At 37.3% G+C, this 24,532-nt stretch overlaps 1 long non-coding RNA gene across 1 annotated transcript in view; it reads right to left on the bottom strand.

Annotated features, from left to right (window-relative positions):
* Positions 1-4,048, bottom strand: part of LOC102469033 (uncharacterized) — a 38,644-nt gene extending 34,596 nt beyond the window's left edge. The window contains exon 1 of the long non-coding RNA XR_335335.1: positions 3,724-4,048. This is a non-coding gene — a long non-coding RNA (uncharacterized LOC102469033). The remainder of the gene's footprint in view (positions 1-3,723) is intronic.
* Positions 4,049-24,532: the final 20,484 nt, after the last annotated feature.

The following is a 24,532-nucleotide window of genomic DNA, read 5'->3' as shown; positions in this document are numbered from 1 at the left end:
TTTTTTTTTTCAAGCTACCAGGTCCAGGCCTCTAACTGTAGGGTCAGCTATGTGGGATATGGCTGTCTTAACCACCAGGCCACAGAGGTCAACCCTAAATTTAATTTTTAAATATTTGTGAGCACTTCATATCCTTTGTTTCTTAGCTTCTGGACCTCAGTCAAAATTCCGAGACAACACGGCATCAACACGAGACCAGCAGTTAGCGTAATGGCTATGTCACTGAACTCCCATGTAGCTGACCACGGTTTGAGTCCCAGACCCAGTGGCTTAAATTCACGCCAGGCGCATGTGCATGTATGCCCAAGATCCCAAGAGGGGTATGGAGGAGAAGGGATTGCAACATGGCCATCCTCCCTGGGGGGTGATTTCTGGCTTTCTATCTCTCTGTCTCTCTCTGTCTTTCTGGCGAGTGCTCTCACCCCATAGCAAAAACCTCTGGAAAAAAAAAAAAAATCCCAGACAACAGGGAAAGCCTTGCTTAACTTCCTACTAGATGCAATGAAGAGTGAGGTTTAGTCACTCTACTGAGGTCCCATAGATAAGAGGCTATAGGGACTTGAAATGAGTTTTGCGTACCTAGTTTATTTTATTAGACTGTGCTGGAATCTTGAAAAGGTATAACTCCAACAAACAACAAGACTGTTTAGAGAGTCACTTGTCAAAACAGCTTGCTCCTACATTAGTTTTCTAAGAAGAATCCTTAACATACAGGCAGTTCTATGTTATATAAGCTCTCCTCCCAACTTCTCTGCTTTGAAGAGATCATTAGAAAAATAAATCTTTGAATTATTCTTAAAAACATGTGTTCAGGGGCCAGCAGGTTGCACAGTGGTTAAGGCTCTAGACTCCTACATGGCTGATAATAGTTCAGGTCCTGGACCCCAATGGCTTGAAAATTATGCTGGATGTGTACGTGTTTGCCCAAAATTTTGAGAGGAGAAGAGACTGCAGTGTGGCCATCCTCCTGAAGGGTGTTTTTTCACTTTCCCTTTCTGTATCTATTTCTTTCCTCTCTTGTGAGTGCATGTACCCTATGACAAAAAAAAAAAAAAAAGCCTATAAAATAGATGTGCCTATAAAATGGATGCTGTTCACTAAACACAGTTCAATCCTTAAAACTACTTCCTTAACAGAAAAAATAGCTAACACAATCCACTGGCTGGGAAAAATATCTTCATCAAGAAAAAAAAAAATACATTACCCTTTTAACAGCAGCTTCTCATCTTCTCCTACTTAAAGGGCATATCTTTGCAACTAAGCCACATTTTAGATATTCTTTCTCTTATATTGCCCCAAATGATGTTACAGGTTTTTGAAAGAATCATAATGCATAGCTGAAAATTAGTTCCAACTAGAATTTGGAAATTTAATTATCACTTTAACCACCTGTATCCAGGATCATCAAGAAAGCTGGCTTGGAGAGATATGGCTGATAAATAATTGGAATGATTTTCTTTCTACATTATCCCTCAGACTTTTGGTATACCATGATGAATTTTCTCGTATGAATTGGAACATCATTTAATGCAGTCTGAAAGTGGGGGGGAGGGGGAATTCTACTAACAGCTATCAGACCTTCATAATTAAAAAAAAAATCAAAATGTGTTCAGAGTCATTTAATCTTTATTAAAATTATGTGGGGTTGACAAAGCAAAGTTTTTCACATATCTACAAATTTATTAATAAGTTAACTTTTTTGTCTTATTTTCCCCAGCTATTGAAGGACAAAACAATGAATGAATCATGTGATCCTGTCCTGCTGCCTATAACTGCCTAGGTCAAGGATGGACAACTGATCTAGCTAATCTTTTATAAGTCCTGTAACAATGCTTTGTATGAAGGACTCTGCCCCAAAGAAGATGAGCTGGAGCTTGATCAATTTTACTTGAGGCAGGTTAGAATCGGAAAACCAAGGCGGTAAGCTCTGAGTAGCTAAACTAATAGGTCACTGAGACTTGGGCCATGAGGCACCCACTATGAAATAGGTGTAACAGGGATAAATAAAGGAAGTTGTTTGTTAAGAAGGAAGGATGAATAGAATAAATAGAACAGCTTCTGTAGTAATGGTTGTCTATGTACTCTACAGTTACAGGTAAGGCCTGGTGATTTGTTTTCTGACTAGATTGCCAATAAGACACCGCTTTCCCATGAAATACACCTCTTTACATGAATTAGTTCATGTGGATTACTTGAACCAGTAAAATCTCAATCAGAACAACCCATTTTACTGACAGCTTCTTCTTTCTGCACATAAAATGGAATCCAAACTCTTTAATCTGAAAACACATCCCTACTTGAGACTTCCACAATGACTTCATCTCATGCCACTTCTCAATCTGTTCATTATATGTTAACCAGTTTGTTCTTTCTAGTTTCTCAAAATATTAAGCTCTTTCCCATGTCATGGAATGTATATTTCATACAGGACGGGGGCTGTGTTGCCATGTACACTTTTGCATTTTCAGAACTTAGCACATTACCTGGCCATGATACATACTCAATGAATATTTGTTAAACTTATTGGTAGATGAATGTGAAAATCTCAAACCTATATTTTTTCATGCACTGTGCATTATTCCATATCGCTTGGCCAACCAACAGCCAATCAATTTGAATTTTCAGTTTTGAATTATAGAATTTATAGTTACCATGGGTATCTATAAAATAACATGGTTAGTGAGCCCGGAAAAAAAAAACACAGTTCTTTTACTGATATCACCAAAACATGCTGCTGGGTTATGTGGACAAAATATCTGAACTCTAAAACATGGAACATAGAGGGAATGACTAAATGTATTTAGCAAAGACTGGGTATGAAGTATTCCACTTTCTAGAGTCTGAAAATAGATCGTAAGATGTGCAAATTACCCATTTTTAGTTATAAAATATTAAACAGATTAATAGAATACTTTTTTTTGAATCAAAGGCATAGAGGAACATTTTGGAAATGTTCCCCTTGCACATTAATAATGGTCTAATTACTAGAAATTACACCATATGCTTCCAAAGCTGGAGTCTGTTTTCTTCCCTTTTGAGTGTAAGAAACATAACCTTTGTCCAAAGAGAAGTTGACCATAGGCCAAGGAAAAAATTTCTTAGGGAGTTTGAGGATTACCTTTCAGATATCTCAGGAATATAAACTGCTAAGTAACACAAACACTTACTCGAATGGCTGAGGCTGTATGGTGCAAATTGGATTAAAGTGTCTACCAAATGACTTGTTCTTCCATGTAACAGGTTACATACCTTCCTGGTGTTTGTCATACATCTCTTCATGCAATTCATCCCATTAGTCTACTCTTTAGCATAGCACCTGTTAAGTTCTTTTCCTGCATTCTTCACCCAACTGCATTCTCCAAACCAGCTTTCCAAGATCAGGATCTGAGACATGGTTGTTTCCTGTTCCCCAGCATCTAGTCTAGTGCTTGGCTCGTAGTTGCCAATACCAAGACCCATGATATGCAAAACTACATCTTGGTTAGGAGGTCAAGCTCAAATCCTGACTTCACAGCATACTATGTGTGACTTTGGCAAAGGTGTTTCACCACATTATGTCTTCACTTTCTATCTGCAGAAGAGAGTGTTAATAAATACCTACTTCATAAAGTCTTGATTAGAATGGAATATGACATAAAATAAGCACTGAATAGGTTCTAGCTACTATTATTATATTATAGTTGAATGAGTGGAATGAATGTCCTGACAGAATTCCCCACATACCTGGGTTCTTGTCTTGATCCCAGAGTTCTTAGTAGCTGGTTTCCACCATTGCTCCCAGTGCTGCTAGAACCAAGAGAAGAGATACTTGGCAGCACAGTGAGAATCAGGGAATTGTTGATAGGCTTATGGTAGGAGTACAAGGGAAAAGTAAGGTGAATAATAAAAGGAAAATCTTGTCTATTGTCTGTAGGTAGGCATTGTCTTTTGTCTTCCCATCTTGTAGGATCTAAGCATTGTTTTCAGCATTGCTGCCTCCAAGAGAGATGGTGATATGTGGAAGGGGATGAACACGAACTTACCATTCTCACCAATGAGCTAACCTGCGGTTGTTGAGAACCACTTATGTACTAGGAATTCTAGGAATTCTGCCAGATGAATGAGATGTCATAATCAGTCTCTATTCTAATGGATTTATAGTCTAGTGGGGAAGGTAAGTACTGAACAAATAGATCCAACATGGGATGATAAAGCAATGCCCAGTGCTAGTGCAGAATTCAACGGTGGGAGCTGGCAAATTCTTGAGCATTAGGGAGGTTTTGGTGATATTTCAATAGATATCTATAGAACAGGAGGATGAGTTTAATGAAGAGGGCTGGCAAGAATGTTTCAGGCAGAGGAAAAAGCAAGTACAAAAATGCAAAGTGGAAAAAGATGATGTGTTAGAAGAACCAAAAGAAAGCAGGAAAGTGATGGAAGGGCAGAGATTTGTGGCAAAGGGAGGATGCAAGAAATAAGGCCATAGGCCACTGTCCCATTCCTACTACCCCGAACTTCCTCTTCTCAGATCCTCTCCTGCATTCAGAGCCTACCCTGGAAATCTCCAGCCTTCTCACTACCAACAATTGCCCCTCCCTTATTCATTTTGCTTGTGTCATTTTTATTTTGAATATTTTGTTTTGACATATCTCATCAAACACACGGCATTATTAAGACATGCATTACCCCATTTTTAATTAAAGTCATCTTTAATTGCTAGTCACAGCTTCAGATCAGAATGAGACAATGTTATCACACAAAGCTGATGGAATTCCAGGGAACAGCATACAAATGGGACAGACTGTTGAATAATACTAGTAATCACTAATGTAGGTTGAATTATTGCTATAGGCCAGGCATTGTAATACTTTCTATGCATTTTACTTTCATTCAGTTCTTATACAATGCTAGGAAATATCCCAATTTCTAAAAGAAGACACTGAGATTTCAAGAGGTGAGTAACTTATCTGGGGTGCAAACCCACACAGTGTGACCTGATTCTGTCCTCTTAACCACTTCATTTGTAGTTTCTGGGCATGCAGATACATTATTAGTAAGTCCATTTGAAATTAAAAAAAATTTTTTTAGAGAGTTGATTTGCTATAGGTTACATGTGCTTGCCGGAGAGATAGAGAATAACACAGAAACAGAAAGCGAGAAATTACCCCCCAGGGGGGTATAATTTCACTTTCTCCATAGTCCCTTTTCTTCCATTCTCCTCTCTGGATCGCGGTTACACAAGCACACATATTTAGTGTGAGTTTCAAGTCACTGGGCCTGGGACTCAAACCATGATTGACTACATGAGAGTTCAGTGACGTAACCATTATGCCATCCTCTGGCCCCAAGTCCATTTGATTTTTTAAAATTATTAAAAAGCTTGGAACCAGCAGCTGGCTGAATGGCTGTGTCGCTGGACTCCCATGTAGTCAATCATGGTTCGAGTCCTGGACCCAGTGGCTTAAACTCACGCCAGGCATGTGTGTGTGAGTGCCCAGGATCCTTAGAGGACAATGGAGGAGAAGGGATTGCAGCGTGGCCATTCCCCCTGAGGGATGATTTCTCGCTTTCTGTCTCTCTGTCTCTCTCTGTCTTTCTAGCAAGCGCACACGTCCTATAGCAAAAACCTCTTAAAAAATAAAAAAAGTTTAGGGCAGCCAGTGTTGTGGTGGTTAAGGCATCTAGATACTGTGTGACTGTTCTGGCCATTCAAGTACCAGACCTGGCTGCTTGAAAACCATGTGGTGTGTGTGTGCATTTGTACCCCCAAATTCTGAAAGTAGGGAGAAATGAAGAAGGGATTGTGACATGACGATGCCAGTATGACCCATAGTGGAGATTTTATTGCTTCCATACATCCCCACCACACTGTGCTCTCTGGCAAATTAAAAAAAATTACTAAAAGCTTCTAATATTTCTCCTTCTTCCCCTCCCTCCTAAAGTTTATGCCTTTGAAAATAGCACTACTAGGTGTTTTCAGACCCTTAGACAGTTCCTAGCTTACAAGTCTGGGACATTCAGCTTGATCATAAGACTCAACAAATAGGAGACAGATTCTGAAATTCTCTTCTCTCCATGGGCGGGCATAACAATAGTCCTTCGATGCTTTTGGATTGAATTTTTACTCAAACTTGACAGAAGGATTTACTTATGCAACTATTAATAAGTCAATCTGAAAAGCTTTACTATAAGTTGTTCACTGTAATTTTGTTGAAAGTCCTCACTTTATTTTTGCATGAATAGTACTTGCTAATGGACACCACAGAGCAGTCATCTAATTACCATGAGATTCATGAGGAAGAAAATAAAATGCAAATGTTCTTGGGCAGCTCTAACATTATGTTAATGAATCAAAGCTAAAATCTCCAAATATCTCTTAAATAATAATAGTTTAAGTGGTGTCAGGATCATGGCATTTAAAGTCAGTGGGAGAATTCCAGTCCTTCAATTTGACAAGTGTTCCATTCTAAAATGGAAAATATCAAAGAAATTATTTGCACCATGCATACACAAATGCATTAATTTATTTATTGGTTCCTATAGCAACAGAAGATGAAAGAAGCTGAGCCTATATGCTTCTGTATAAAATAAACTTGCTGAAAGTATTTATTTCAAATTAAAACTGAATATTGGGTTTATCCTCAAAACAATGGTGAATAATAATAGTAATAATAATAATGTAAGATGGCTTATACATTCTACAGTATTTAGAGATTTTTCACAACTAGGAGGAATGCCACTATTCTTTTAAACTCAAGTCTCTGTCCATAGCTAGATTTAGGTGTTGCTAGCTAAGCACTGTTTTGCCCATACAAACTTTGAACAACTATTTTGATTGAGAGTTGGGTAAATGAAGTGAATTAATTACTTATTGAGATAGAACCAGCAAGGAGGTAACTTAGTTTAAGAAAAAGCAGTTACTGTATGACAATGCTTATTCATTGTGAATATTGAACCAGTCAACTCATCTAGTGATAGTCAAGGAAGAAAGAAAAGGAGGAAAGAGGGAAGGAGTCAAGGAATTAAAGCTATCCAATAGGTACATCTCACCAAGCAGTGACCAGGTACTCAGTAGGCTGAAGGGTTAGGAAATTAAATTATGCCTTGCCCTTAATTTCAAGGAAATTTAAGTGTTTTTAGGTCATTTTAAAATAAAAGAGCCTCCTCTTTCTCCCTCAGATTTTTAGTTATTATTATTTTAAAACAGATTTTATTTTTTAAAGCAGTTTAGATTAATAGCAAAGCTGATCAGGAGATTCAGATAGTTACTTTCCATATAATCCTTGCATCTGAACATGCAGAGCCTCCTTCATTAACAATATCCCCCACCAGAATGTCCATTAGTTGATTATGAATGCACACTGTCACATCATTGTCACCCAAAGTTCACAGTACACTACTATGCTATCTGTACACATAATAGTGTGAAGTGTATACATAGTACATTGTCATTTGGGACGACGGTTTGTCAGTTTCCTAAAAATCTAAACATATTCTTACCATATCATCCTACAACTATGCTCCTTGGTATTTGCTCAAGGACAATAGACTTACATTCACACAAATGCCTGGATGTGGATATTAGCAGCTTTATTCATAATCAACAAATGTTAAAAGTGATCAAAGTATCATTCAGTAGGTGAATGGATAAATACATTGGGTACATGGGGACAAATGAATATTACTCAGTGCTAAAAAGAAATGAGCTATTAAGCCACGAGAAGCCAAGAGGAAAACTTAAATGCATGTTACTAAGTGAAACAGGCCAATACGAAAAGGATACACGCTGAATGATTCCAACATATCCTATGCTATTCTGGAAAAAGAAAAACTAGGATAATGTTTAAAAAAAAAAGAATCAGTGGTCGACAGAGGCTGGGGAGTCAGGGGAGGAATGAATAAGTAGAGCACTGAGGATTTTTCAGAATGGTGAAACTATTCTGCATGATCCTATAAGGGTGGATACATGTCATTATGTATTTGTCAAAACTCATAAAGACCATAACACCAAGAGCAAACCCTAGCGTAAACTATGGATGTTAGGTGAAAATAATGTGTCAGTCTAGGTCAGCATTTTAAGAGCTTTACCACTCTGTCACAGGATGTTGATGGTGGGTAAGTTTGTGCACCTTGTGGGGAGGGACATGTGATGAGAATTGTCTTTATTTTTCTGTTCAGTATTGTTGTGAACCTAAAGCTGTTCTGAAAAATAAAGAATATGTATAAAATATATGTATGTATTATATATGTTAACTCAGACTCAAATATACATTATATATATGTATATACATATGTACACATATATACATGTGCATACACATACACAAACACACACACACACACATATATTAGACAGCTTGATAGTTTCTTAAATATATATGTAACATATATTTCCTGGATTAATATATGTAATATTTTTGTAACATATATTTGAATCCAGAAATGGCATTTTCGTAAATAAGTTACTCATGGACAGAAAGAAGTCTAAGTAAAAACTGTATTTTTCAAAAACTCTATTATAGAACTTCATTTTCAGGGCAAGTATTTGCCATTAAAAAAATAAGAGATAAAATAAAAATCATCATGGAAATGTGTCATAAAGAAAAATAGGGGGACCAGCAGTTAGTGTAATGGCTATGTCACTGGACTCCCACGTAGTCGACCACGGTTCGAGTCCTGGACCTGGCGGCTTAAGCTCATGCCAGGCACGTGTGCTTGTGTGCCCAAGATCCCGAAAGGAGAATGGAGGAGAAAGGATTACAGCGTGGTCATCCCCCCTGGCGGATGATTTCTCGCTTCTGTCTCTCTGTCTCTCTCTGTCTTTCTGGTGAGTGCACACTCCCTATAGCAAAAACCTCTCCAAAAAAAAACAAAGAAAAAAGAAAAATAGGAACCCATTTTAGAATTGCAGAAAGGAAATTTTGACTCCAAATCTGAACAAAAGCTACTTTTAGGTAGCCTTGTCTCACTTAACGGTAGCTTTGCACATTCAGGACAAACGCAGTTGCAAGGAAGACCAGGCCCAAGGTAGCAAGAATTAGAGCACTGGACGAAGAAAGAGCAGGACAGAAAGAAGAATCATGACAGTTCTATTCACAAACTGAGGAAATAACTGAACTTAGGTTCTCCATTGTTCTTTATTCAACAATCTAGGGAAAGTTTTGAGGACCAGATGCTGGGGATACAGAACAGAAAAATCAATTCTTGTCTCTGAGGACTTCAATCTTTGATCAACACAATCACTGTTTTCTTCTAGGACGTAAAGAGGTTCCCACCCATCTTGCCTTGATGAATCATCCCTACCTCCTTTCGCAAACCTCAACCTTTTTCCTGTTGATGCCTTTCATTCAGAAAACATGGGACAAATTTATTTCCACTTCTGGGCCTGGTTTGTCATCTCTCTTATGGAATGTTCTTGTTTTCCTATGCCATTCTGAAGCTCATATACTTTCAAATACCAGCTCATATTTCTCCTACTCTTAGAAGCCTTTCCTGATTACTCCAACCCACACTTACTTGATATTTCATTCCCTTGACTCATCCTTTACTGATGATCAGTTTCCTGGATTCTCAGCTAATCATTCCACACGTGTTTCTCTTATCTGCGAATTCAGACTGTGAGTGATGGAACGTTCCTTGCTTTATACACATTTCCCACAGACTTATATGGAGGGAGCATTCAAGGCACTTGCATGTTTTTTAATTAATTTATGTAAGATTTAATTTGTGCTAATTAAAGTTTACTATTTGAAAGTGGCATGCTGCTTTTCCAAATGAAACCCATGTAACTATTTATCTCATAAACTCATAAGTGATTTCAATAACAACCTTTGAAATTTCTTTCTCCCTGATGAGATTACAAACCGGGACAGATGAGGCAATCCCATGGTGTTGAAGTTAAAATAAGAGTAATTTGTTGGTGGCTGTCAAGTGAGATATTTTATACCTAATTAGTACCCAATACTGAATTTTTAAAAAATTGACATTCATTATTGTGCACAGGAACTTGTTCATAATTTTAGTTGGTTTAACAAGTTTTATTATTATTATATTATTATTCTTGTTGTTTTATACATTCAATTACTATACATCATTTAGCTTGTAGAGAGAATTTACCCAACATGAAATAACCCCCAAACTAGTTCAGTTGAAAATACTATCCATGTCATCATCAACAGGTAATAAATCATTTCTGTGTCCTACAAATGTCTTACTTCTCTATTTTTCTCCCTAATTTCCTTTCCTATATTCTTCCCTTTGGTTTAACAAATTAAATAGCTCTAAATAAAAAAGAACATCGACATCAACACTAGATAATCAAGATCAATTTTTGCAGAATTTTAATAATGTGATTAAGGTAGTTCGTGCCTAGAGAAGAGAAGTACGTAACAGAGTACATATCTACTAGTAAAGCAGCAAGTATATCTGACTAGAACCATTCTGAGATGAGGGAAGAAAATAAACCCTCAGAAAATAAGTAACATTACTTATTCATTCTTTTTTTTTTTTTTTTGAGAGGTTTTCGCTATAGGGTACGTGCGCTCGCCAAACAGACAGAGAGAGACATAGAGACAGAAAGTGAGAAATCACCCCCCAGGGGGGATGGTCACGCCGCAATCCCTTCTCCTCCATTCTCCTCTCGGGATCTTGGGCACGCACACACACGCGCCCGGCATGAGTTTTAAGCCACCGGGTCTGGGACGTGAACCGTGGTCGACTACGTGGGAGTCCAGCGACATAGCCATTACACTAACGGCTGGTTCCCAATTACTTATTCATTCTTGGGAAGTCCTTATTTCCTTTCACTGTACAAATTTCATCTATCATCTATGCTTTTCTGCACTTCAACATCTCAAAATGTGTATTCTCACAGAAGTAATCCTCTTGTACCTTACAACAGGAACAAATATTTATTAAAACAATACAAGGATGCAAAACTTGTTCTTTAGTGACTCCACTGTGGAAAACAAAATGTTTTAGAAGAGACCCAAGCTATCAATCTCCAGCCTAAAAATGCAATGTGGAAGACAAGAGACTGAAATGGTGTACATATTATGTCTTCCACCCAAAATGTGTTAAATAATAGAAAATGTACTTTTGAAACCACTCTGGTCTTGACAAGATGGCATAGAGTTGACTCTCGTTGATCTTTCCCATGGAGCACAACAGTAAACTCTGGAAATAACAAAACAGACAACATAAGAAAATTATAAAAATGGAAAGCAGTCAGTCAGACTGGCTGGAGGCTCAGGATTAGATACTCAACACTCTCTTTGAGGATATCATGAATTCCCATCCAATGGCAGAAAGTAATCTAAGGGTGGACTCTTCCAACCCTTGACATAGCAACAGACAATATCCCAAGCACATGTCTTCACTGTATCAAATAAAAAGTCTACTGACAAAAAATAGCTGGCCCAGGAAAATGTTTTCCATCTCTGAAGTCTGGAGACTGTCCTCCCTCATGCAAAGTCACAGGAGTCCTGGCCAGGGGATGTACCATTCATCCCCCCAGGGGGAATTGTCAGGGATTACCAGAAGCCCAAATAAACTAGACAAACAAAGCACACCAAAACAGCACGCAAAACCTCTGAAAACTAAATTGTCATTAGAAGCACGTTGAGTTTATTCACAAAAGTGGACCAAAACCTGCATGCTCAACTCAAAATTACCTATAAAAAGAGAAGATTTCAACAGGAACCAGAGTCTTCTAACATAATATCCAGATTACAACAGAATATCACTTATATCCACAACCAGAAAAATCACAACAGGAATGAGAAAATGTAACAGATCCTATCATCAAAATACGTCAGATGTTGAACTTATCTGACAAAGATGTTAAAAATATGATTCCACCAGCAAATACAGATTTCCTTAGAACAAAAAATACAGAAAATCTCACTGAGGAAGCAAGACTCTATGAGTTGAACTGTGTCCCCTCAAAATTTGTACACTGACATTCTAACCCCCAGGACCTCAGGATGTGATATTATTTGTAGATGTTATAGTGGTTAAGACATTGGACCCCCTACATGGTCAACTGTGGTTCAAGTCCTGGACCCAGTGGCTTGAAACTCACACTGGGCACATATGCATGCACACCCAAAATCCTGAGAGGAGAATGGAGAAAGGATTGTGGCATAGCTATCACCTGAAGAGTGATTTCTTGCTTTCTGTCTCTCTTTCTCTCTGTCTCTCCAGTGAGTGCATGCACCCTATAGCAAAAAAGTTCTCTCTCAAAAAAACAAACAAACAAACAAACAAACAAAAAAAACAGGGAAAATTTGGACACTGTTACACACACAGAAAAGATGCTATGTGAACTTACAGTTAGACATATACAAGCTAAGGCAAGAGAGGCCTGGAACAAATTCTTTTCTCATAGCCCTCAGAAAAACACAACTCTGAGGCCAGCAGGTAGCATGATGGTTAAAAGACGGGACTCTCACATGGCCAAACGTTGTTTGAATTCCAGCCCTGGTGGCTTGAAAATCATCCCAGACATGTGTGCATGTGTGCCCCAAATGCCAAAAAGATAAAGGAGGAAAAGAGATTGTGGCATGGTCATCCCCCCAGTAGGGTGATTTCTCACTTTCCCTCTCTCTATCTCTTTCTGGGGCAAACACACATACCCGATGGCAAAAACTAAAAAACAAAAGAAAAAGAAAAAATCCCCAACTCCATCAACACCTTGATTTCAGACCTTCAGGCTCCAAACAGAAACCATACATTTCTGTGGTTTAAGCCAAGCACTGTATGACACTATGTCATGGCAGCTGAAGCAGGCTAATACACAGAACACCCAGTCAGACCAACTGCTGAAGTGAGCAGTAATGCAGTGCCCCACGATGCTGGAGCCACACGGGGAGGACCCAGGTTCACATTCTAAGGTCTCCTTACACCTGAGAGGGACACACATGTGTGCTTGTGATCCTGTCTGGCTGAAGCTGGGTGAAACCTAGCATGATGGCACTATTAGAGGTGCCTGTCTCTCTCTTTCTCTCCATCGAAATAAAAAAACTTAAAAACAAATTACCCATTCCGAACAGCAAAGAGAAAAGAAACTTTAACAAATAAATAAATAAAGAGTGTCTTGGGCTCTATGAGATTAACACAACTCAAACATTCATTACTTTGGAGTACTAGAAGGAGAATACAATGAGATTGAGGTTGAAAAAACACTTGAAGATATAATGGCCAATTCACCAAATTTGGAGAGACAAAAATCTACAAATTTGAGAAGCTGAGTAAGCACCAAACAGGATAAACCCAAAGAAATCCAAGCTAATATACATTATAATTAACCCCCTGAAAAAAAGACAAAGAAACATTTCTTTAAAAGAGTCAGAAAAGAACACATTACTTATGGGGGAAAATCAGTTCAAATGACATCAGAGTTCTCATCTGAAACAGTGATGGCTACAAAGAGGAAGCTACAATGTTTTTCAAGAGGTGAAAAATACCCTTCAACCTTGAGTTCTATAACTGATGAAAGGAATAGCCAAAAGGCATATGAAAAAATGCTCAACATCCTTCATTGTAAGGGAAATGCAGATCAAAACTACAATGAGATATCACCTAACCCCAGTCAGAATGTCTAAGATTTAAAAAATAAAAAACAAAAAACAAAACCTACAACAATAAAAAAACAGTAAGTGCTGGCAGGGGTGTGGTGAAAGGGGAACTCCCTTACACTGCTGGTGGGAATGTAAATTGGTCCAGCCACTGTGGAGAATTTGGAGATTTCTCAAAAATCTACAAATAGAACTACCATAGGATCCAGCAATCCCACTCCTTGGTATCTACCCAAAGGACAGAAGAATTCTTCATTGGAAAAGTGCTTGCACATCAATGTTTATTGTAGCACTATTCACAATTGGTAAGTCATGGAACCAACCCCAAATGTCCCCGAACAGATGAATGGATTGAAAAACTGTGACACATACACTCTATGGAATACTATTCACCCATTAAAAAAAAAACCTGGCTTTTTTCAGAAAGTGGAAAAATATGGAAGATTTACTGCTCAGTTAGGCAACCAGGCTATGAAGGAGAGACATTGTATGTCTCCACTTAATGTAAATCGAATACCTGCACTCTATGACTGAAACTGATTGACTAAAGGATATAGAAACACAGTAAATGGATGTAAATACCAGATGTAGTGTGTCTGAAAGAGTAGGGTCTGAGGAAGGACATTTAGAAGAAAAATTGGGAGGCAAAGCATTAATAGGACAAAGAAATATGGTATTTTTTGAAGCTATTTTATAGTTTAAATCACTTTGGGAAAATATTTTCAAAAAAAAAAAAAAAAAAAAAAAAAACCCTGGCTTTTGACAGAAAGTGGAAGAAGAATATGGAAGATTTACTGCTGAGTGAAGCAAGCCAGGCTATGAAGGAGAGACATTGTATGTCCCCAGTTAATACATACTGAGTGTCCACACTCAATGACTGAAACGGATTGACTAAAGGATATAGAAAAACAGTGAGTGGGTGTAAATACCAGATATAGTGTGTGTGAAATAGTAGGGTCTGAGGAAGGACATTTAGAAGAAAAATAGGGAGGCAAAACATTAATGTGACAAAGAAATGTGGTGTTATCTGTTGAAGATATTTTATAGTTTTATCAACTGGACTAGGGAGAAATGTTCACATGTTGAAATATTCACTTTGTAAACTAAATAATTCAATTGAATGTATAAAATAAAATGAAACAAAAAATGTAAATAATTTTAAAAAAATGAAAGGGGAAATAAAGATAATTTCAAACAAAAGAAAGGGAGAAAATTTGTCACCAGTGAACCTATCCGTAAAAAATGCTTAAAGGAAGTTATACAATAGGAATAAATGATAACAAAAGAAGGCTTGCAACTCCAGAAAGGAAGGAAAATAATGGAATGGGTAAAAATAAGAGTACATATTCTATTTGTTTCACCACGATACTTTAAAACTATATCTAATAGTTTAAGCAAAAGTTATAACATCTTCTGATATGATTAACTGAATGTAAAGAAAATATTTAAGGCCAGCCCATGGTCTGGTGGTTAAGGGAACTGGATCCCACATGGCCAACTATGCAATTTGAGTCTTGGGCCTGGCATCTTGAAAAACATGCCAGGCACGTGCCCCAAATCCCAACAGGATGGATAAATGAAAGAGAAAGAATTGCAGTGTGGCCATGTACCATGAGGTTGCTTTCTCTTTCTCCCACTCTCTCTGCCTCTCTTTGCCTGGCCAGTGTACCTCCCCCTGAACATTTTTAAAAATTAATTATTTAATTTAATATTATTTATTCATTTATTTTATTTAAATTTGACCAATGTAAAGGAAAAAGAGGGAGGAGAGGGAGGAGAGGGAGGGAGGAAAGGAAAGAGGGAGGGAGGGAGGGAGAGGGAAGTGAGAAAGCAAGATGCCAGGTCCAGGACTTGAACCATGGTCAGCCATGTGGGAGTGTCCAGTGCCTTAACCACCACACCACCTGCTGGTACCCCTCTGAACATTAAAAAAAAATTTTAAGGAGAAATTAAAGGAAATACTTAAATAAATTTTGTTTAAAATTGAGAGGCAGGCAGATATACAAAAATGAAATTACTATACTTTGAAGTGGTACAACACTGGGGAGCATATGGTGGAACAACAGTAACGCAACACTCTGCAATGCTTGACCCATATTAGAACGTCCTAGTTTCGCATCCTGAGGCCTTCCTGTTTGTGACAGGCACGTGATCCAGGCTAGTTAAGATTGGGGGTGGACTGTGGCATGAAGACCTTTTGGGGTTGTCTCTCTCTTTTTCTCTCTTTTCCTCTCTTTCATGAGAAAAATAAATAAACTTAAAAATAGTGGCACAGGGGCCAGCAGGTAGTATGGTGGTTAAGATGCTGGACTCTCACATGGTGAACTACAGTTCGATTTCCAGACCAGGCAGTTTGGAAATCATGCCAGGCATGTGTGTGTGTAGCTAAAATTCCAAGAGGAGAATGGAGAAGGGATTGTTTTGTGTCCATCCCCTCTGGGGGTTGATTTCTCACTTTCCCTTTCTGTGTCTCTCTCTGGTTAGCCATGAGCCCTACGGCAGAAACAAAAACAAAATCAAAAACAAAAGCAGTACAATATCAACAGCTGCAAGAAATATTGATATATTTCAATACCTTGAACAACAACTAAAGGAATTATACAAAGCAATATACACTAAAACAGTAAAAGTAAATCTAAATAAAATCTTAAGAGATGTTTAAGTGTACAAAGGAAGGCAATAAAAATTAAAAACAGAGGAATTAGAAATAAAATCAACAAATAATAACATGGCAGATTATAGCCCTAACATATTAATAGGTAATTTAACCATAAATGGTCTAAATACACCAAGTAAAATATACAGTGAATTAAAACACACATACATACACACACACACACACACACACACACCATTTTATAGACTGTTGACAAGCAATTTACTTCAAATATTAAAATATTAGACAACAAGAATTGAAATGAAAAGCCCACTGGACTAGGAACAGGAGGTTAGAAAACCAAACTACCATGGGATTTTTTTCCTCCAAAAGACAGCATTCTGGGATTAAAACACAATTAGAATGAGATGAGCATACATGAAACTGACATCCGGAATGAAATCATCACACAACTAAAATGTGATTAAAGTGATCTCAGGTTGCTAGCACCCCCAAACGTAAATTCCTTCAGGAGGAAAGTAAAAGTAATGTGATTACAAATTATTTCTCCAGAAATAATACAAGAATCAAGAGACTCCCACTTCTGCCTAAGATAGAGTAATAGGAAAGAGATTTACCATTCTGCCTTAATAAAAGGAAAAAAATGAAGTTCAGTCGTCTATTTCTTCCATGAGAGAGGGAAACAAAGAGACAAGAGAGAGAGAATAAGAAAGTGGCGCCCCACCAGGGCCTATATGTCATGACCCGACCGGCCCCAGCCTGCCAGAATCATGAGCACACACCGGGCATGTGCAGTCTCAAGGCACAAACCTGTGACATTGCTATACAGCTGCAGCATCACAGAGCATTGCATCGCCAGTGTTGCATCACCAGTGCACCACCGAGACCATATTAAAACATTATATATCAGCGAGCATTGCATCGCCAGTGTTGCATCACCAGTATACCACCGAGACTGACCATATTAAAACATTATATATCAGACAACTAGGGACACCAATCTCCAAGAAAGAGGAAACAAATCAGGTAAGTTTATAACAGCCTCTTATTGCCTTAAGAATTTCTAAGTTGCAACACAGAGAGTAGGATCCCAGGTAGAGCCTGGTAGACTACATGAGTTGAGGGGACAGAACTGGGAATGCAGAGGCTAAGGTAGAAATAACATAAAAGCATGTCGGAGGGAGATAGCTTAATGGAGAGAGAGACTGCTGGAGTTACACATGAAGTGCCCTCAAGTCTTTAGCTAAATACTGATCAGAGCATGTGAAGAAACTACCCAAAGGTAGGAAAAAGAAAAAAGAAAAAAAGAAAACATTTAACAGGGTTAGCAGCAATAATTATTGATGCTTGCATGCAGCTGAGAACAGTACTTGTTCTAACCAGCCAAACTGGAAAATCCTTAATTCAGAGAACACTGCATAGAGTGCTCCAAAGGATCTTGTCTCAATGTTGAGAATAAATCAGCCCCAGAAACAACCATTGTTCATGTGGTCCTGCCTAATAAATTTTAAAAGCAAGATCCAAAAGGATTAAACTTTTTATATAACTTAAGTGCAGTGCTTTCTAAAATAAAGTACAAATTTATAGTAATACAAAAATATTCAGCATCCAATCACATAACATATGCAGAATATACCATACATTCAGGAAAACAAGAAAATATAAACCCTAATAAAAGGAAATATCAATTATAAACAACCCCAGAACCAACACAGATGTAAAAAACTATCAGGCAAAATTACTATTTTGCTTGATATTACAACTGAAGTCCACTGGTTTAAAAAACTAGAGAAAAGACTATAAAACATGAAAGATATTAAAAATACCTCAAATGAACTTACAATGTTTGAGGTGAAAAATACACTGAATGGCAGTTAGCTGAATGACAAATTAGACACTAGAAACAAGGAAACAAAAAGATTAGTGAACTTAAAGATATAGCAATAGAAATTACCCAAAATGAAACACACAGACACACAGAGGAAAAAAAGACTGGGGAAAAAAAAATAGACTCAGTGAGTAGTAGAAAAAAGTTCAAATTTCCTCATATACATGCAGTTGGAAGCCCTCAAGGGAAATGAGGTTAATAAAATATTTAAATAAATATTTGCTGTAAACTTTTTAATTTTGATGAAAACTGTAAACCTACAGATGCAGGAAGTACAAAAATCCCCAAGGACAAGGAAAAAGAAAAAAAAACTATGCCAAGGGACATCATAACTGAATTGTTCAAAACCAGTAATAAATAGAAAATCTTAAAGTGATTTAAAGAAAAAAAATTGCATACAGAAGAATGAACACAATGATAGCATATTTCTCACTGAAGATAATGCAAGTGAGGAAAAAAGTGGAATACTAGTCTTGGAAAAAAAAAATATATCAACCTAGAATGCTATATCCAGCAAAAACATCCTTCAAACAAAGGCAGCTTCTCATTTCCAGTTTTACTCCATCTTAGCAACTAATAAAAAGATGAAATTTTGAAAAACAAACAACTCTTCTTCAATCTATAAGAGAAGTGAGGACACCGGGCATACAGCTGCCCAAAGATTGGCAAGATAAACAGCAAATAAAGGGAATTGGAGCTTACCGAAGCAGAGACTTCAAAATGGAAACCACCATAATCTACCCAGTGGCAGGACAGGAAACACAAACTGCATTGATGAAATGCTGAGGTCTCAGCATAGAAAAGTGTTAAAACTCCAGGGACCACTTTCTGTCAAAACCAAGGTTTTTTTTTGTTTGTTTGTTTTGTTTGTTTTTTTGTTTTGTTTTGTTTTTGTTTTTGATTTGTATTTTATGGCTGAATAGTATTCCATAGAGTTTATGTGCCACAGTCTTTCAATCCATTCATCTGCTTGTGGACATTTGGGTTGGTTCCATGACTTAGCTATTGTGAATAGTGCCCCAATAAACATCAATGTGCAAGCACTTTTCTGATGAAGAATTCTCCTGTCCTTTGGGTAGACACCAAGGAGTGGGATTGCTGGATCCTATGGTAGTTCTATTTGAAGATTTTTGAGAAATCTCCAAATTCTTCTCCACAGTGGCTGGACCAATTTACATTCCCACCAGCAGTGTAAGAGAGTTTCACGCCAGCACGTTCATTTTTTTTTTTTGTAATCTCAGTCATTCTGACTGGGGTTAGGTGGTATCTCACTGTTGTTTTGATCTGCATTTCCCTTACAATGAGGTATGTTGAGTATTTTTTCATATGCCTTTTGGCTATTCATATGTCATCTTTGGAGAATGTTTTTTTTCTTCAACTCATTCTCCCATCTTTTAATAGGGTTGATCATCTTTTTTTCAGAACAGCCTCTTGAGTTCCTTTTGTATTCTGGTTATCAACCCCTTATCTGACGAATAGTTTACAAAAATATTTTCCCATTCTGAGGGCTGTCGATTCACACTAATTACTGTGTCTTTTGCCAGGCTGAAACTTCATAGTCTGATGTAAACCCACTTGTCTATTTTGAGGATTATCGACCACACTTTGGGGATCTTATTTAAGAAGTCTTTGCCTACCCAATGTCTCCCAGAACTTCCTCAATGTTTTACAGGAGCAGTTTTATAGTTTGAGGTCTTAGATTTAGATCTTTGATCCACCTTGACTTGATTTGTGGAAGAATATGGAAGATTTACTGCTGAATGAAGCAAGCCAGGCTATGAAGGAGAGAAATTGTATGTCCACACTTAATATATACCAAGTGTTTACACTCTATGACTGAAACTGATTGACTAAAGGGTATAGAAACACAGTAAATAGATGTAAATACCAGATATAGTGTGTGTGAAAGAGTAGAACCTGAGGAAGGACATTTAGAAGAAAAATAGAGAGGCAATGCATTAATGGAACAAAGAAATATGGTATTATCTGTTGAAGATACTTTTATAGTTTTATCAACTGGACTAGTGAGAAATGTTCACATGTTGAAATATTCAGTTTGTAAGCTAAATAATGTGATTGAATGTACAAGAGAAAATGAAATTTTAAAAATCTAAAAAATAAATAAATAAAATTAAATAATTCTAAAAAAAATAAATTGTTGTTTTCTAGGTATAAAAAAAGAAAAAAAAAACAAAACAAACAAACAAACAAAAGTCCAGGGACCCAGTCATAAGAGAACCCTCTCACTCCTGTAAGTTTTACCTCCAGGAACTTTACCAGGCTCTCACAGTTAAGTATCAGAGAAAAATCCCCTCCTTCTTCCAGCAGAGGGAGGCAAACAGGAGTCATTTTTAAAATACACCTGAATTCTATTAAAAAGATCTTCCCTCAGGAGAAACTATTTAACCAGAATCTAACCGTTTGTTTCATCAGAACGTAACTAATGTGGGGGAAGAGAAATACCCAACTCCAGCTCACCTCTAGCCATGCTCTCCCACCTAACAGGGTGGATGGGAACTAAGAAGCAATTGTGAAATTTGCAGTCCAGAAGCATAAGCTCATTAAGACATACACTTAGTCATAGGATAATAGAGTGCTTCCCCTCCCCATCATACATTATAACCACACCACAGAAAGCTTATTTACAATAGTGACTCCTACCTGAAACATCATGTTTAGCTATCAAGAAAAATATACAAAACATACAAAAAGGGAAAAAAAAAAACACAATATGAAAAGAAAGTGTAAGCACCAGGGTCAGACATGGTAGAAATGTTAAAATTATCTGACTGGAAATTTCATACAATAATAATTAATATGCTACATAGTTTGGTGGACAAAATAGACAAATATAATGTAGGTAAGTAATGCAAAGATGTAGAAATTCTAAGAAGCAACCCAAATGAAATACTAAAGATTAAAAATCAATGTAGCAAAAATGAAGAATATGTTTGGTGGGCTTCTCTGTAGACTGGACATGGCTAAAGTAAAGAATCTCTGGGGCCAGTAGATGTCATGGTGGTTGAAGCACTGGACTCCCACATGGCCAACCACACAGTATGAGTCCCAGACCTGGTGGCGTACTTTCTTACTTTCCCTATCTCTCTCTCTCTCTCTCTCTCTCTCTCTCTTTTTCTCTCTCTCGTCTGTCTTTCTCTGGTCAAATAAAAAAATAATAAGAAGAAGAATAAGTAAACTTGAATAAAAATGATTCTTAAAAAAAAAGAATCTCTGAGTTGAAGGCATCTCAACAGAAATCTCCAAAACTGAAAAGCAAAGAGAAAAAAAGATTACAAAAAGAAAATATCAAAGGACTGTGAGACTAACATAATAATGCCACAAGGAGAAAAAGGAAAAAGAAACTTCTAATACAATAAAGAGTGAGAATTTTTCCATACTAATGTCAGACAGCAAACTACAGATCCAAAAAGTTCAGAGAACACCAAACAGAAAAACAATAAAACAAATCCCTAAATACTACACCTAAAGATATCAATTTCCAAACTGCTAAAATAGAAGATAAAAAATAAATCCTGAAAGAAGCCAGAGGAATAAAAAACCTTACTTATAAAGGTACAAAGTTGAGAATTATGTCTGATTTCTCAGGAACTGTACAAAAGAGAGTAGAATTTATATTGTTGAGAGAGAAAAAAAAAAGCACCAACCTAGAATCCTATACCCTACAAAATTTCTTTTAAAGCCAAGAATAAATAGACTTTCTCAGATAAAAATAATAAATTGAGAGAATTTGTTGCCAGTTAATCTACATTGACTAAAAGGTTAAAAGAAGTTCTTTTTTTTTTTTTTGGAGAGGTTTTCGCTATAGGGTCCGTGCACTCACCAGACAGACAGAGAGAGACATAGAGACAGAAAGCGAGAAATCACCCCCCAGGGGGATTGGCCATGCCACAATCCCTTCTCCTCTATTCTCCTCTCAGGATCTTGGGCATGCACGCACACGCGCCCGGCGTGAGTTCTAAGTCACCGGGTCCAGGACGTGAACCACAGTCGACTACGTGGGAGTCCAGCGAGATAGCCATTATGCTAACTGCTGGTTCCCAAAAGAAGTTCTTTAGAGAGAAGGATTATGTTAGAAACTTGGATCTTTATGAAGAGGTTATTGAAGAGGAAATAAGAGGAAGTAATTTTTTTTATTTTTCTTATTCTTAATTGATCTAATACATAACAAGTTTGTTCAAAATAATAATAACAATGTATTTCATTATATATATATTGTGTGTGTGAGAGACTGTATATGTATATAGAGTTACATATGCTTATGTATAAGTGAAATGAATGACAGCAATGTTACAAGGAATGAGAGAGAACTTAGAATTCTTTTGTTATTATACAATATTCACTCTACCTATGAACCAGTACAAAGTTATTTAGAAGTGGATTTGGACTCACTCTGTATGATCTGTAACAGTGGATACACGTCATTCTACATTTGTCCAAAAGTACCGAATGTACATCACCAAGAGTTGACCCTAATGTCCTCTGGACTTTGGAGGATAATGGTGTGTCAATGTAGGTTCATTACTTGTAAGCAATGTACCAGTATAGTAAGGGATATTGATAACATAGAGGCTGTGCATATGTCAGAGTAGGGATATATGAGAAATTTCTATACAGTTCTCCCAATTTTGTTATGGATCAAAAGCTGATCTTCAAAAAAAAGTCTTGAAAAAAAATGAAGGCAAAATAAAACTTTTTCAGGCATTAAATTGAAAAATTTATCACAGCATATTTACACTACAAGAAATATAAAAGAAAGCCCTTCAAGCAGAAGAAAAATGATGCCAGATGAAAATCCAGAGCTAAACCAAATACTGAAGAGTACCAGAAATAATAACTACATGGGTAAACATAAAGTATTTTTTTTATCTGAAGTCCTTCAAAAATAAGTCCTTTTGGGACCAGCAGTTGGCGTAATGGCTAAGTCGCTGGACTCCCATGTAGTCAACCATGGTTTCAGTCCTAGACCTGGTGGATTAACCTCATGTTGGACACATGTGCATGTGTGCCCAAGATCCCTAGAGGAGAATGGAGGAGAAGAGATTGTGGCGTGGCCATACTTGGGGGTGATTTCTCACTTTCTGGGTTCATACCTGGATAGCTCCCTGAATGCATGGGACACGTGTGCCTATGATCTGGGGATGGCTGGCCTAGGAGTGGTTCAGAGTGTCAAGACCCTATAGGTAGTGCTGCCTCTTTTTCTGTCTTTGTCTTTCTGTCTCTCTAGCTCATGAAAGAAATCACTTTTGGGGCCAGCAGGTGGTGTAATGGTTATGTGCCTGGATTATCACATAGCCAACAGCGGTTTGAGTCCTAGACCTAGTAGCTTCAAACTCACACCAGGCATGTGTACGTGTGTATCCAAAATCCCAAGAGGAGAATGGAGAAGAAAGGATTGTGGTGTGGCCATCCCCCTCGGGGGTGATTTCTCACTTTCTGTCTCTCTGTCTCTCTCTCTCTCTCTCCAGTGAGCACACATCTTATAGCAAAAATCTTTCTTGAAGAACAAAACGGAATCAACTTTTTAAAAAGTATGGATAATGAAAAAGACAGCTTTTCCATTACACTTCTAAACTCAAAGACAGAGTATTTCAAATATACAGTTCACAATGTTCCTGAATATATTAAAGGTAACAAAAATACAGTTAGCTTAATAACTAATAATTGCTTTTTTGCCTGGGATGTTTTTTATGAATCATGAATAGAAAGCCACATAAACATAGATCATACAGAGAAACAGCCTATCTTCTTTCATTTTAAATTCATTGTTCTCCCCAGCCACACAAAAAGGATAATTAATTGCTATTCTAAGTTTACCTCACCAACATTATCTGTTTAGACAATCATTCACTGGAACTCTGTGAAACAAAGTATATTATTGTCCAAAACAGAGCAAGACAGCTTGAAATGCCAAAGCATGGTACAATACAATTTCGCTTTTATGACTCATGTCTAGTTCACAGTGACGGAGTGACATAATACCTCAAATGAACTGGAAGACATACACAAGGCAGAATAATAGAGTACAAGGAGCAGTGAAATGTTGTTGGGATCTGAAAAAAAAAAGAGCTAAAACAATGGTCAGGAATAGGACACACACCAACAGCGTAAGAGCTGCAGCTCCCCCTGAAGAGATACTTTGCTCTCTAATAAGTTAGAATACTTCCAAGGCAGAAGAACGACAAGTGTGAAGTGTTATAAAATGCACAAGCTGCAGATACAGAAACTGTAACTGCAAAATTTTCCAAGATATATCCTCAATCTCAGAAATTACCTCAGAGAAAAGAACTGATGATGGTTGATCAGTTAACTTCCTTGCCAACTTCAGAGACTGACCTTAGATATCTTGCTAACACTACATGTTGTGATGGCAGGTACTGCTTAAGTCCTTGGATGCATCATTTCATTTATTCTTCACAACAACCTTATGAAGCAAGTACTATTATTACTCCC

This window comes from Tupaia chinensis, unplaced genomic scaffold (genome assembly GCF_000334495.1).
Source record: "Tupaia chinensis unplaced genomic scaffold, TupChi_1.0 Scaffold000392_1, whole genome shotgun sequence".
Lineage (NCBI taxonomy): Eukaryota > Metazoa > Chordata > Mammalia > Scandentia > Tupaiidae > Tupaia > Tupaia belangeri.
This window is presented reverse-complemented; position numbering and strand designations above follow the sequence as displayed.